This window comes from Strigops habroptila, chromosome Z, assembly GCF_004027225.2.
Source record: "Strigops habroptila isolate Jane chromosome Z, bStrHab1.2.pri, whole genome shotgun sequence".
Taxonomy (NCBI): Eukaryota; Metazoa; Chordata; class Aves; order Psittaciformes; family Psittacidae; genus Strigops; species Strigops habroptila.
In genome coordinates, this window is record NC_044302.2 from 32,364,500 (window position 1) to 32,379,290 (window position 14,791).

Here is a 14,791-nt window from a genome sequence, read left to right on the forward strand (position 1 = left end):
GAGCAAACTAACTCTCATTTTAACAGCAATTCTCTTATCTTGCATATCTAAATTTTTGAAGGCCATTTCCCTTGCTATGCATGAGCAGTCACTGGTTTTTATTTTATTTTCCTTGCTGTTAATCTTTGAGGTGTCTGTAGTAGATCTTAAATACACACAGTTATAACTTTCAGTGTACTATTCCCTAGTTACTTCCTTCTTTCAACGGAGGATTAAAGGATTAGGGAAAATTAGATTGTTTCACCTTAATCACATAATACCAGATAGGATTAGGCCTGGCAGATCTGTAACTGTCATTAACTCACTTGCAAGCCACAGCTTTCTTTTATAAGCGAAGCCCGTCGTGTATCTGCATTTAGAAGAATAACTTACTGATTGGCAGGATAGTGGAACTTCAACACTTAAGGTAAAATACAAAGCAATCATGCTGCACTATGGTCGTGAAGAACGGTACACCTAGTAGCAGCATGACACGAATTTTTCATTTGTATCAAATTCTAAGTCAGTTTGTCTTCTGTAAGTTATGGTGATCTGTGTCAAACTGTCCTGAATTCCTCTGATTTTGCTGAAATTTTAATGCATATATGTGTGTAGTTTTTCTTTGGTTTCATTTTTTAGACCAAGTATACCAGCTACACAGAAAGTACCCTGTGGTTTTGGGCCTGCCTTAAGTGGTGTGTTGTCACGGCAGCGTTGGCTCTCAAATATAAATGCTCTAACTTCCTGGTGTGAGATATTTGGGTGTGAGTGTGGTACATGCTGCTTGAAGGAAAGCCTCAAGCATTTTCATCACTAGGAGCTAATGAAAGTGTGTTCTGTGAAGTTCTGTCTCTGCTTAGGCATTATGGAAAGAGTTCATCAGTTGCTACCCGACAGTGCTACTCTTCTCTAAACCAAAATCAAAATACAATTTACTCCATTAGATCTTCTAGCTCTTGTTGTATGTGTAGTTAGCTGATTGTTTTCTTTTCCAAGCAGTCAGTGATTCTTGATAATCTTTAGGAGCAGTAGGGTCATATCTGTTGCTTACAGTTTTGTTAGAGCTCTTTGTTCTTTGTTGGTGAGAATCAAACTGATTGTTACAAGGAGTATTTTGTTTCTATTTATACTGGTGTTAAGGACAAGAGTTGCATAAATTACCACTAGATACAGGTTTAGGATATAACTGTGTAGGAGTTTTGTTGTTGGGTTTAAAGGAAAGCTAATACATGAGAGGGATCTTTTAATAGATTTACATGCAAATAAGCAAAAAGGTGCTTTGTTTGAATGCCTGTTAAAGCCCTGCTTCTCTTAGGTCTTTCCAATTTACTCTAAAGAAAAGCTTTTCTCTGATTATGTTTACTTTTTGTTTTCTGCATATTGGCAAAGCAAGTTCCACTTAAATGACAGATCCTCATCAGAAGCAATTTCCTACATGTTTTGTACTCTGGCAAGGAGTTACAAATTTGCATTCTTTATGCCTGTGTACGTGTCTTATGCATAGGACAAAGAAATAAATCAGTAATAAAACGTGATGCAGTAGCAATGGATTCTGTTGTTTTTTGGTTTGGGGGGTTTGTGGTTTTTTTTTTTTTTCTTCACATCTATGCTTTCCTTGGTTTTATGTGAAAACTTCTTGGAGAAAACATTACAGCTCTAGATATTGTTCTTTTAATTGTTTGGCAAATATCATTTCTATAACTCGAATTTCACTATCCATGATGCAAATTCATTATTTTATTTTTGCAAAGATTATTTCTATGCCTCTCATTCCTCTATTCATGGTACAAATCCTGTTTTTTCATTGACTAAATCAAGCATGTCTGTTGTCTTGTAATAAATTTGTCCACTTCATCTTGAAATAAAAATAAGCCTTCCACCATAATCTGTATTTGCTCACCTGTAGGACCAAGATTGAAGAACAAGCAGCTGTGTCAGGTGCTCATTTCACTACGAAGTCTGTCTCAGCTGAGCTGATTCAGTGAGCTCAGCTTGCGTTGCTCAGCTTGCTTACCAGATGTTCTGCAAGGTGTTCTCTTGTCTTAATTAAATATTAAATGTTCCTGGGTCAAAATTTACCTTTTATATTTCTGGGTAAAAGCTAGGCAGGAGCTAGTGGAAGACACAGAAATAATACACTCCATTGGCAAAATATTCGGTGTGGAGGTTTTGCAGTTGTAAAGTGCTGTGAAACTGTAAATAACTTCAGAATGAAAACAAAGTCAAGTATTCTAATCCGTCTTACATACCCCTCTCTCAGACTTTTTGCGGTTGCAGGAGAGAGATTGTAGCCACAATGTTGAATTTTCTCATTTTTCTATTCAGTTGGGAATTGCTTATCTGGAAAAATACCTCATTTAATTTGGGACTGTGGCTCTTGTATTTGTCTAACAGTGGTAGAGTTTGAGGCTGGGAACATCTATGACAAGTAATTTCGTCTTGTGCCATGAGCAGGCTGAGGTTGTTTCATAACTGATTTTGCTATAGTAAAAGCTAGAAGCATCTTAAAACGTGGTGATTGTGGAAGGATTCTTCTAGAGATGAATTCCTGAGTCGAGAAAACAAGGTATGCATGTGTCACTGGGGTCTTTCAGACATAGGAAGGAGTGTAAACTCACTATGTTTCTTGAAGTGGTGTTAAAATTGCTGCAAGACAGTGAAGTGGAATGAGGAATTTAAAAGGATCAGCATTTGGTTCTCTCAAGCAGTTAGCTGACCTCTGGTGCACTTCAAGTCAGCTCTCATGCCAGCAAAGCACTAAAGAAATGGTTGCAGTCAAGGAGTGAGGGATAACCCTGTTTTAGAGCAAAGCAGGGAATTTTTGCTGTAGGAATTGAATTAAAAGCTCTGTTGTTCAGTTGGCAGAGCCGCAGAAGATAATTTGATAATTAAACATGGATATATAAAGCTAAGGGGGCGGAAGGAGGTTGATGTGTCTTTCAGCGTGTCTGTGAGGAGCAGTTGGACAGAGCAAGACTAATTTTCGATGATGGAAAGTTGGGATTTACTTCGGAATGCAGAATGTAAAATCAAGTGAAGTTTGAACAGTAGAGACAGCAGTCTTTGCAAGTGCCTCATTTTTTGCTCTCAAAAAGGATGAACTGTTCCACCCTTACAAGTACAAGTAGATATTCTTGTGTGCAGTGATGTCCCTTTAAAGAAGTAGAGTTAGGAGAAGTCTTGTTTTCTGCAAAAAAACCTGCTTGTGTGTTTCAAAGATCCATATTTACAAGCATGTGGATATTGTGGTACAGTGCTGTATGTAGACCTTTATCTTCAGAGCTGTGCTTGAACTGTAGAAATGATGTACTGAGTATCTTTCTTACATTTTTTCAAATGTGAACAAATCAATGTAGGTGCCTAGGTACATGCTGTTTGTAAATGCATTACATGGTAACTATTTTAGAAGCAGTAGCATTAGTCCTGTCTCTTTCGGATTTTCATTGTTGTAGTTAATCCATGTGTATTACATAAAGCAAATTTGCCCAGGCAGGAGATCCTCTGTTCCAAACCCTAATTAAAGTGATGCACAGGCTTTGAAAATCAAGATGTGTTTCAGGTGAGTAAGGGGAAGAGATTTGTGTATCTGAAGACAGGCAGAATTACCTGTTGAGAGCAGAGCTGTGCAGCGTCCTCCTCTCCTCCCTTTTCCTTGAAGACTGTCCCTGAAGAGGTTGGTGGTGGTCATTCCAGAATTCCAGAAGTATGTGCACATGTTGGGCCCCTCCCCCAGCATTACGACGTCTCAGAAGATGTTTGTCATGCAGATATGTGCAGGAGTAAACAACATCTGAAAGAAGACAGTTGTCTTAGCACTCTGCTATTAGTGCTGCTTCTCTGGAAGCCTTGTAGCACTACTCAGTCTGTAATATGCCTGAAGAAGGACTGGTGCCAGATAAGAGCCAGATTTGCATAGGTTTGATAATAGAACCACATGAAGTGGTTTAAATACTTTGCTTGGCTTGTATTAGCTATATATTATTTATGTGTGTAGCTTTGTCATATGATCGCATTCAGGATCTGATGCTATAGTGGAAGGAGTTGCTGCTCGAGAGTACTTTCCCTTAATTTTAACACTAGTGTTGGTGGTGATAAGAACTGTAGCTCTGTTCTGGCAATATATCACTTCAGAAAATTAGAGAGACCCTTCAGTTGGATATGTACATATATGAAATAAACCGCAATGACCTCCTAACAAAAATATTTTCTAATTGCATTTGGTATTCATTGTCCCTCATATTCCATCATACTAATAGTGTGTTTTTGTGTGTAATACCAATTTACCATTTTCTGCTTTGACAAATAATCATCTGGTTATTTTCAGCAATATTCTGAATGTGGTAGATGATCGTTACTTTATGAGGTGGTACCTCTTATAAAGCTTGTCCTGTACCTACTTGTTTTAACCACTACCGACATAAATGGCTTGTGCCCAGATTTCAACATGGGTAAAAGTTGGGGTAAAAGTTCCTGAAAATGTTCTGGGAAACTGGTGAATTCTGTGTGTGTGTTCTTGATCTCATTTACAGAAATTGTGGGTGGAGAAAGAGATCTGAGGAAGACATGGGAGTAAGTAGCTTGGCATGTCTCTTTATAAGAGCAGGAATTCAGAATATATTGTCATGATTGCTGGAGCTACTGTCTTTCATTCTTTCTGTTTCTGTAGGAATGAGATTCTTAAAAGATTAAGGAGTCTTAGCCTGATAGTTTTAGCAGCTTAGGCATGTGATTAAACCATTACATGTGTCTGTAAAAATGAAGTCAAGATTGCTCTTCTGGATACCAACATCTATTTTTTTTTTTTTTTTAGTACTTGAGATGTTTTGAGCTCAGAAAAGAATGTGTGCTGTGCTTGCATTGTTATTTGCAGTTCCATTCTAATGTATGCTGATGTTTTCTTGTTTCCCCCTCATCCTCTTGAAACCTTTATCCAACTCAAATGAAGACTCTAAGAAGCACACAAAATTGTCATTTGGCATTTCCTACCCCCTTCCCACCCTTATTGATACTTATATCTGATCTAAATTGGTTGGATTTCTGTGGGGATTCCAAAAGGCACATTGTATATACAAACCCCCTTGGCTGACATTATCAACTTTCCGTACCAAATTAAGTTACTGTTCAAGGAATGAACAAGCTAGCCTTTATTTTTCACTTAGTTTTTAAAGCAGGCAAGCAAGTTAGCTTGAGATGAAAGAGGAAGTTGTTGAATTTGCCCAAAGAAATATTTTCATATGAAATTCTAGTTGGAAAAAACTGAGGCAGGCATTTAGCTACTAAATCAAGATGTCTGAGGTGATGGATTTATTAGATTTATTTATTATTGCATTCTCTGAGGGGATGGTTATAATTTGCTTGACATGCCAGATGCCGTCTGTTCCTCCTCTTCCCAAAGCAGAAAGAAGATTGTGGGAAAGGTGTTTTGGATAAATGCCACTTTAAAAGCTGTATGTGTCATCTAGCAATTTAAGATTGTATACAGTTTGATTTTTATGCTTTTTAACTACATTTTTAACTTTGTAGTCAAGAGATTAGTGTTGCAGTTCTAGAACAACATTTTTGTGTTTGACTTCAGGCTGATCTATTTAAGTTTGGGGGTTTTTAATTATTTTTTTCTTAATTCACTTGAGAATGAATTGGAGGTGGTAAACACCTTTGTATCTTTCACACCCTGGCTTTAGAAGAAGTTTCGCTGTTCATATTGCTGTGGCCCTTTTGGCTTTTGGGCTTCCTAACAAGGACTGTATAGCTTGTTATGTCAATCTCTAACGGTGGAGTTGGGAGGAATACAGTGGCTACAATTCTCTGCTTTTGTTGACCGGCTATTTACCCCTTTATCTACACATCCACGTAGATGAGTGCTGTTAGTGTCCTCTAGAGACCTAATACCTGTCTCAACAGAGAAGAAACAAAAAAAACCCAAACCCCTAGTTACGGCTTTCTAGATTTTTGCAGTAAAGAGGGAATTTAGTTGGGTTGTATATATAACTTTATCATAAAGACAATTCTCCAATAGTTTTTTACTTCTGTTCTCTACCTTTTCTATTCCCTAAAGTGTGCATAGCGTTATATGAATAAAGCAACAGAAATTGTCATGGAAAGCAAAGCAGGTCAATGGTTTTGAAACCAGGTGTACGTGCAGAAAGTTAGCTATGAACAGCAGTCTATGTATGTCAAGTATCTGAAGCATTTTGCACTAGTATTTAAAAAGGGGGCCATAAAGTCTGCTTTAAAAAACGAAACAGAAACCAAAACAAACCAAACAAAACACCTGAAAGGTGCAAAACTTAAGTCTGGATGATTTGTCATGTTGAATGGCAACTAACTGTAGAAGTGGCTGGTCCAGTAGTGTTCTTAATCTCCCATCTCATCATCAGAATTTTCAACCAAACTGGAAAGCACAGGTTCTTTGCAAGGTTTGATTGTTTCATGTATTAATCAAACAGTTCACAGCAGCTCTTCTAGATACTCCAAATTGTGGGAATCCTGACTAACTGTGGGTCAAGGTTCTTTGTGTATTGGTAGGAAGCTGACATCAGACTCCTGCGTAGAAGGATTAGAAGGAAATAGATATTTCTGCATCGGCAGGCTGCAGTCTGAACAGAACTGTGCTCATTTTAATCAGCCCCTTGTGCTCGATACAGTGGTTCATAAGGAGGTCAGGTTGCTGACTCTACAGTTCAGTCTGGTATGCGATGCTCTTTTCTCACAGATACAGAACTGTCTCAGCTATGATGTTAAAGAATTTGTGTAATGAAACATCGTATGAATGGGTTTGTTTTTTTTTTACTTTGGAATGGGTTTCCCAATGAAGCTTTTAGACTTCTGAGTATCATAGAGATAAATGAAAGCACTGTAGCATTACTGTTGCAAAATTTGACGTATTGATACGTGATGACCACCTTTCGGTTTTGTTTGGTTTGGGTTTTTTTTGGTTGTTGGTCTGTGGTTTTGTTTTGCTTTGTTTTTTAAATATCTTAACAGTTGTGGGGAAGGGGGAGGTTAGGAATAGAAACTGTCAAAGATTACCCAATAATCTGATCTTTAAGGGAAAAATAAAATTAATTTCAAGATTCTAACTTGCAAACCCAGTACCTAAAACAATTGACTCTTGTCTTTTCTGCAGCAACAGTACAATTCTAAAAGAAGGACTGTTAATTGGACATACTGCTCAGCCAGATCATTACCTGGGGAAGTGACCACTAAGGGGAACTTCAGTGCCTAGAGAGTTCAAAACTGGAGTGTCTGCAGTGTTGTTCTCTAATTTGTATCATATTTGTCATACAGCTCTGAAACTGATTTCACAACAACAATAAGCCCCCCCTCTCCCGCATGCCCATAAGAATTAAAAACCCAAGCTTGTTGGAACTAAAAACTAAAACCAAAGTGACTTGGAGATTTCTTTTGTCCTTTTTCCCTTCCATCCCCTGTGCTTCTGTTTTGGTTTTGTGTAATTCTGATTAGGTCATTAGTCATGTGGTTATTCTTTAGTTTTGAAAAGGGAAAAAAAAAACCAGCAAACCAATCATAAACCCTAGCTGATCTGTGTGTATGTAAAATGAAGATACAATACTGCAGTTTTCTGGAAAGCTTAGTCAAAACTTCTTATCCAGCTATCTGTTGGCCATATCATGTCACTTCTGGTAATACTTACTTGAGCTTTGTCCTTCATAAGTGATATATTGGCAAATATATCACTTATGGCAAATAGTATTGAAGTTCGGAGAGTTGTGGTAAGAGGATAAATACCTGTTCTCACAGTATGTCAGCTGATGCCGTGTTTTGATCAGTTTTTGGCCCTCTGGTGCGGAAGAACACTTTATACTTACAGCTATGCAATGACTTGAAGAAGATAACATCTCTGTGGTGGTATCAAAGTATGCAAATAGAGAAAACAAATGCTTATAAAATTGCTACCTTACAGTGTTACTTCTTGACCTGTGGTTCCTGGTAGATCTTGCAGATGTCAAAAAATTTCGGTAATGGAGTCAGGCTATGACACTTGTCATTTAGAAAGTCACATCATAATTAATGGATTCAGTGGGTTTTCTTTTGCGCAGTGTCACATTCATTAGCTCTGTGACAGTCTTGATTTCCCTCTGAGCGAATGGAAACCCAGTAGCAGGAGCCTTAGGAAGTTGTTAAAGCAATTAAAGGCTTCTCTCTCTCAGCACATTGCGTGGTTACCATAGTATCCTCTGCCTCTAAGTCTTTACTGATGATGTCAGTATGCATACAGGGGCTATTCACAGCGTCTACATGAAGATGATTCATCCCTCTCTAAAGATCATGAGCATCTCTCCATATGCTCTATTATCTATAGTAATCTTAGGAATTCAAGAGGCTGGAAGGTAAGTGGCTTTGGCTTCACATTTAATAATTTTTATGTATCCTTACACTGTGAGGCATCAGTGTTGCTTTTTTTATCCTCTGTTGCATTGTTCACTAAAGTGGTTTTTAGCTGAACCAATTGCATAGCCTCTGTAATTTAAACTTGGATAAGTGTAGCTCATCTTCAGAAATATGAAAAGAAGGCAAACTAAAAATTCCTGAAGTTAAAAATCGGTCTATTAAGTAATTAGAGGGATATTTTACCAATTAAAATTCCCACAGCTTTTCTTTAATTATAAGAAGAGAGCATTATCTAAGAGAAAAATGTTCAAGTTTTGTTTTTTTGTGGTGGTTTTTTTTTTTTTTATTAAAACAGCAACAAAAATTAACCTCCAACTCACATTACCTTTTCTTTTCTTCTTTATGTGAATAGTAGAATGGTGGATGAATGAACAGTCATGCAGCTATTGTGCACACAATTTTGTTTGTACAAGGAAGTGTAAATTCTGACTGTAATCTACCGTTACACTTACAGAAAGCAGAGGTTCTCTTATTTATCTTAAGCAGTGGAAAAACATAATAAAACACTGAAAGAACTGATATTATGAGAAACTCAGAGGACTCCTGCACATTCTGGCCTTGAAATCTAAGTTTATTTGTAAGCCTGAGGTACTGAGCTGTTAACTGTTTGGTTTTGCAGTTGGATTTTTTTTTTCCTTCTCCCTGTCTATTTTCTGCATTAGTTATGGCTATGCCCAGTATATAAAGTGTCTGATTCTGTCTTTTACCAAAAAAAACCCCCAATAAAAGAACACCTCAAACCAGTGACGCCAACCCTGCAGAAGCTAAGAACCCTGCAGAACTATGATAGGTGTCCTTTTTAAAGTCGTCTTTTAATGCCTTGTAGCTTTGTTTTGGGTTTACTGTATTTTAACTTCTCCATGCTGAAAACTCTGCACGGTTCTTTTTATAAAGCAATCCATGGATTTAGTACCAAAGAGTAGAACAATCTTGGGAGATAGGGTTCAGGAATGGGGAAAGAACTCTGAGTGTAACTGGAAACAAATATGTAAAAGGGAGTTTGGTGTTGCAGGAAATTCTACTTTAAGATGTTATGTTTTGTACCCCCCCTTAAGTACACACTTAAGGGAGGCAGAAATGCAAATAATTTTTCTTTTCCCTTACCTGTTTGATGTTTTCTGACCATAATGCCCATTGGTTTATTTAGAGTTTGTTAAGTCTTTTTTGGGAATGGGGTCCTCTATTGACATTTCATAAGCAAATTGCTTAGTATGCACTGATGGATAAGACTCTTAAGCAGTGTAATGCTACACATGAGATGTGGAAATGCTACTAATCACAACAGACTTGGTGAATTAGAAGCATGAAGATGACAGTTTAGTAACAGTATTATGGTTTATTTGGATATTTTTAAGTTCATGTAGACTGAGAATTTTTTACTTCGTAGTACAAAAATTTGTGCTGTGTTTTTCTCTACTTGACTGCCTAGCTATTAGTTTGGATGTTGATACAGAGAAGATGAATATTTTAGGTAAACTCAAGAAGCCAACTCCCTTCCCAGTGCTAATACCTATTAACTTTCACATTAGATTAAAAAAAAAAAAAAAAAAATCTGTTTAGTGTTCTAAATGCAATCGTGTATTGGTCACAGTGTACGCCCCTATCTTATGGCTTTAGGTGTTGTGCATCTTTTCAGTTTTAATCTGGATGGTTACCTAGTAAGTAAGGACCGGATGCATAAAATGTTCAGGAGTAGAGTATTTAACTATATTAACTATATTGAACTATTTAGAATTTGAATTATTTTAAAGTTGCTTTCCAAGATTTTGGGGAAAAAAAACCCCAAACAACCTGGAGGGTTCTATAGTCAGAGCTCTGAAACTGCTTTGGCTCAATGTCAGAAGTTTTACATAATTTGTGCAGAAGAAATTAAGACCAAAGATCCACTCATAATTTCTCCTCCTGAAAGCTCTCACAAAAGACCCAATTCTGAGGATTTTGTCATTTTTCTGTTGAAATTCATTTGCTTAGTTCCATAGTATGTGAATAAAGAGAGATATTTCAAGTTGCGTATATATGTTGGTTGTCTCATGTAGCTTTTCATGAAGTTGAGAAGGTTAATGGTGAGCTTAAATGCAAACAATATTATGAACCTAAATATTAGGAATACAAACAGTATTTGAGCCAGAAACTGTTTTAGAAGACAGGTGAAGATTTAAAGGGTGGGGGAGGGGGAGGAGCTTGTCTGGTTTATGTGTAAGTGGAGTTTACGCCTGTGTATAGAGGTGTACAGTTTTCATGTGTTTGTAAATTGTTTTCATTAAACAATTTTCTGTTTACATTTTGACTTTTTTCAATGGGCCGAAGTGAACCTATAGTTACATAGGTAATTTGCAAGTTGTTACATATACAAAAGAACAAACCAAATGCTTTGAAAAGAGGAAGTATTCAAAACAAGATTTATTATGTCACTGTAACTGTCACTTTAAAGGTGAAACTTAACCATAGAAAGTGCAACCTGTTCGTCTTTCTTGAATAAGCACATTAAATGTGCTTATTCAAGAAAAGTAAATAAAAGCTTTACACACAAACATAAATGCTTCCATCTTTGCCTGTACAGTTACTCATTAACAGTGGATACCATCTTTATTTAGATATAAAGGGACTCTGTTCCAGCCTCAAGTTGAAGTTGAGTATAACAACATTTTTGAAAGCAATTAAATTGAGTTATTAATTCAAAATATCTTACTTAGATATAAATAGAATTAATAATTCTACCCTATTGAATCTAGATATTAATAATTACTGTTGTAGCATATTTAGCCCCTTAAATCCAGTTAGTAGTTTCAAATGTTAATGTTTTTTAATATGCTAGCAGCAATGACAGTTTTGTGATCTCTAGGATTGCATTTCTTGTCCCAAAAGACACCATTGTATTATTTACCTTTTTTTATGATTGTATTTTCTCTCAAACATGCGCATTTGATTTCAACTATGGTCCCAATTGAAAGCAGCATACTACAGATCATCTTGAAGTTGTTAAAATAACAGTTTGGTGTTGATTGTCACTTCTTAAATTTGCTTTTAAACTGCTTTGATGGTCTTATTTGTGGGTACAAACAATGTACAAACAATCGTTTTGGCCATTAGAGAGAATTTGTTGAAGAATTGCTACCACAAAAGCTTATGTTAACAACCAGAGATCACATTGACAGTGTGGTGATGATCAGCATTCATAGGTAGAGACTGAGTTTCAGTTGTAGTTAATTTTAATTCTGCATAATTACATGCCGAGCTGTTCTTTAAGTGACATTATAAAAGCAAGAAAAAGTAAATTGTGTTCAGCTAGCGGCAGACATCTGGCAATTCCTGCATGGGAGGAAGCCAGGTTTTATTTTTTTTTTTTTTTTTTTTTTTTTTTTTTTTTAATCTCTGTGTTTTTATTCTCCTCAGGTGTTTTTCCTGCTTTGTATCCTGGCATATGAGAAAGGAATGAAATTCTGTACCAAGTGAAAACTAGAACTGGTTTTCAGGAGCAGTTGTAAGAATTTATTTTTTTTATTTTTTTTTTTTTTTTTTTTTTTTGCTTTTGTACATCAGATGCAACCGTCCAGTAATCAACACATGTAGCAATGGAAAAGTGATTGTCCAAGGCACAGCTGGTCCTTTAATGACTCTTTCTGTCTAATGACATAGCAGTAGTTTGCTGTTTGAGGCTTCTATTTTGGTCTGCATTTATAGTTGGGTGTTTTTTCCCTATCAGAGCTTTTGACTCTATGCTCAGACTTCACATTTGCACAATTCATTACAGAAACAGGACTTCCATTTGTTCTTCCACTATAATTGTCAGGTCGTTTATAGGGGTGCGTGTTTGAGTGTACTCTATTTGTATTGTAATACTTGTAGAGGTACTTGAGATCCTCTTTTGATGTGGTGTCATTAATCATTGGAGCGTTTTCTCCATTCTTTGCAGAAAACAAGCAGGATTAAGGTCTGAGGGAGAGGATAAAAACTACTTTAAAAAAAGAAACGTGCTTTTTTTCCTGAAGTCTGTGGTACCAGCCATACAGAAGGACGTTACAGAATTAGAGGGAGTTTCAAAAGGATATTGAGAATGAAGAGTTGGAGACAATTAGCTTAAAAAAGGATTGAGGGAGGAATTATTAAAGGAAAAGAAATAAAGAAAAGAAAGGCTAGAACAGGGTGAATTGGGAGCCCTTTCTGTTTGTATTATATAATGAGTACAAGATTATGTAACCTAATGCTAATATATTTTGATGATAAGTCAATTCAATGTCTGGCTACTGCTGAAGAGAGTAGTCTTGCTCTTGTTTTCCTTGGGCTCGCTCTACCAGTGCTACTTTTCCCCACAGCAGTCATAACCTGAGTTCGTTGAGCTGGCCGCTACAACAGAAACCTAATCTGTTACAAAACAAATGGCTTTTCCGCCAAATTAGCAAGCTTAGAAGTCCACTTGAAGCTATGCACTCGCAAAGTCTGTCACGGTAGAGAAGACAGGACCACTGCCCTGGGGAGCATGAGCTCTGAGTGCACCCCATGTTATTAGCTTAGCCATAAGGTACAACCATAACCTAAAATTGTGGTGGGGCTTTATGGCTTTTAGAATCTCAACGCAAACTGTGAAGTAGAAGAGCTGGTTGACACGGGAGATTTTACTTCATTCATTCAGTTGACTTAAATGGACAGTTTCTGAACATTCTCCCCAAATTTTAGGGAGGTTAATAATTGGATAGAAATCTCAGAAGTTTTTGATCTTGGAGTCTCAACGCCAGTGTCCAGCTTTGAAACCCATCAAGATGAATCAATGTGAGAGAACCTTTTGGACTGAGTAAAGTTGCTGCCCCAGGGGTATGAGACACATTATGGAATGCAAGCATTTTGGGTTTGCACAAGGCTACTTACAGGATGTATAGGGTAGGCAGGGGAAGGGATGGTGTGAGGTGAGGATGAAAATGGGTGGGAAAATAGAGAGGTGAGGGCTTAAAACAGGGCCAGTCATGTGCAGGTAGTGTGCTGGTTAGTACGCGTCTGGCCATGCCCTGTGCCTGGTCAGTGCAGTAAGTGGTGTCTACTTGTTAAATTCCTTTCTCTTTCCCTGGCGAGGGCTCTGTTCTGTGTGCATGTGTGTGCACAGGGTCTGAGTGCAGGCGCTGGGGTCACACCACAGGTTGTAGGGACCACATGTCAATGGTGCAGTGACTGGGGAGACCAGAGTGAGTTGAAGTGCTTGTAGCTGGAATGGGACCTTGCCAGGCTTGTGTGTCTCTGGCACCAACAACTAGAGGAAGTGTTGTGCAAGTCAGAGTATGATGGCCAATGAAGGTGAAGCCAGACTAGCTGGTAAGTAGGTGAAGTGGCCTGGGAGCTAGATGTGCGTATCTCTAAGGACAGGACTGGGACCCAGGCACCAGCTACTGGCAGACCAAGTGTCTGAGCTCAGCTGCTGCTGGAGGGACTCACACTGCATGCAGTGAATCTTCTCATCAGTGGGCCTCCATCCTTTACATCAGAGGGGAGTGGGATGAGGCTGCTGGCACTCTTTGTGGCTGATTGTCTGATTGCATTTCTTGTCCCGAAAGACACCATTGTATTAGTTACCTTTTTTTATGATTGTATTTTCTACTCAAACATGCGCATTTGATTTCAGCTGGGGTGTGGGGCTGGCCGTGTGTGTAACTGTGTCTGGTATACACATGTGCTTTATGCGCACGTGCTTAGTGGGAATACACACTTAACTTCACTGTCGTTGGACTTGGGGACATGGAGCTGTGGCTGCCTTGCCTTTCTTGGTCTGCTTGATCTGGCCAGATTTTCCATAAGGCAAAGTTTTAAGCTATTTTGCGTGTTTACATCTTTAAAGCATTGAGCTTCTGCCTTTTTTCTACATAAGTTAATTATAATGGAGGAAATGCGTAATCTTTCGGAATCAATCAGTGATGTTTACTCAATTGCTGCCTGTCTCTTACAACTTTTTTTATACATCTGTATGTGGAATGGGGAGATGAAGGCCATGTAGCTTGCATTTTAGTCAATAGAAGAAAAATTGTGCCCCAGTCTTGCTACAATTTGCTGACAAGATGTATGTAATATTTTTAGTCCTATCAAAGAAATGGAAGTCCTTAGAGATAAGCACTCACATAATTCTGCAAGATTGGATCACTTAATCAGGAAGACTACAAATGTAGAAAAATCCATATGCCACAGTTTTTTTTTTCATTATTCCAAAAATCTCCCTTCCGCTGTGCCCCTGAGATGTAACTGCATAACATTCTTTAAACTGTCTTTCAAGTGCCTTTCTTTTATCTAGAACCACTTGTACATGTTTGTCTAAATGTGTGTAACAAAATAATAAAAACCAGGCAGAACTTGTAGTTAGAACTGGTGTTCTCCTGAATGGATTCCTAAAGTTCTTGGGTTTTTATCAATACTTCCATTCCAT

General features: G+C 37.7%; 1 protein-coding gene across 9 annotated transcripts in view; it reads left to right on the forward strand.

Moving 5' to 3' along the window:
• Positions 1 to 14,791, forward strand: part of PAM (peptidylglycine alpha-amidating monooxygenase) — a 136,094-nt gene that overhangs the window by 19,315 nt on the left and 101,988 nt on the right. Inside the window, exon 1 of one of the 9 annotated variants that reach the window (XM_030511386.1) lies at positions 8,228 to 8,330. The exons of 7 other annotated variants lie outside the window; for them this stretch is intronic. The gene's annotated coding sequence lies outside the window, so the exon portion shown is untranslated. Of the gene's footprint in view, positions 1 to 8,227; positions 8,331 to 11,853; positions 11,873 to 14,791 lie in introns of those variants that run through there. One more of the 9 variants, XM_030511387.1, reaches the window with a different exon arrangement.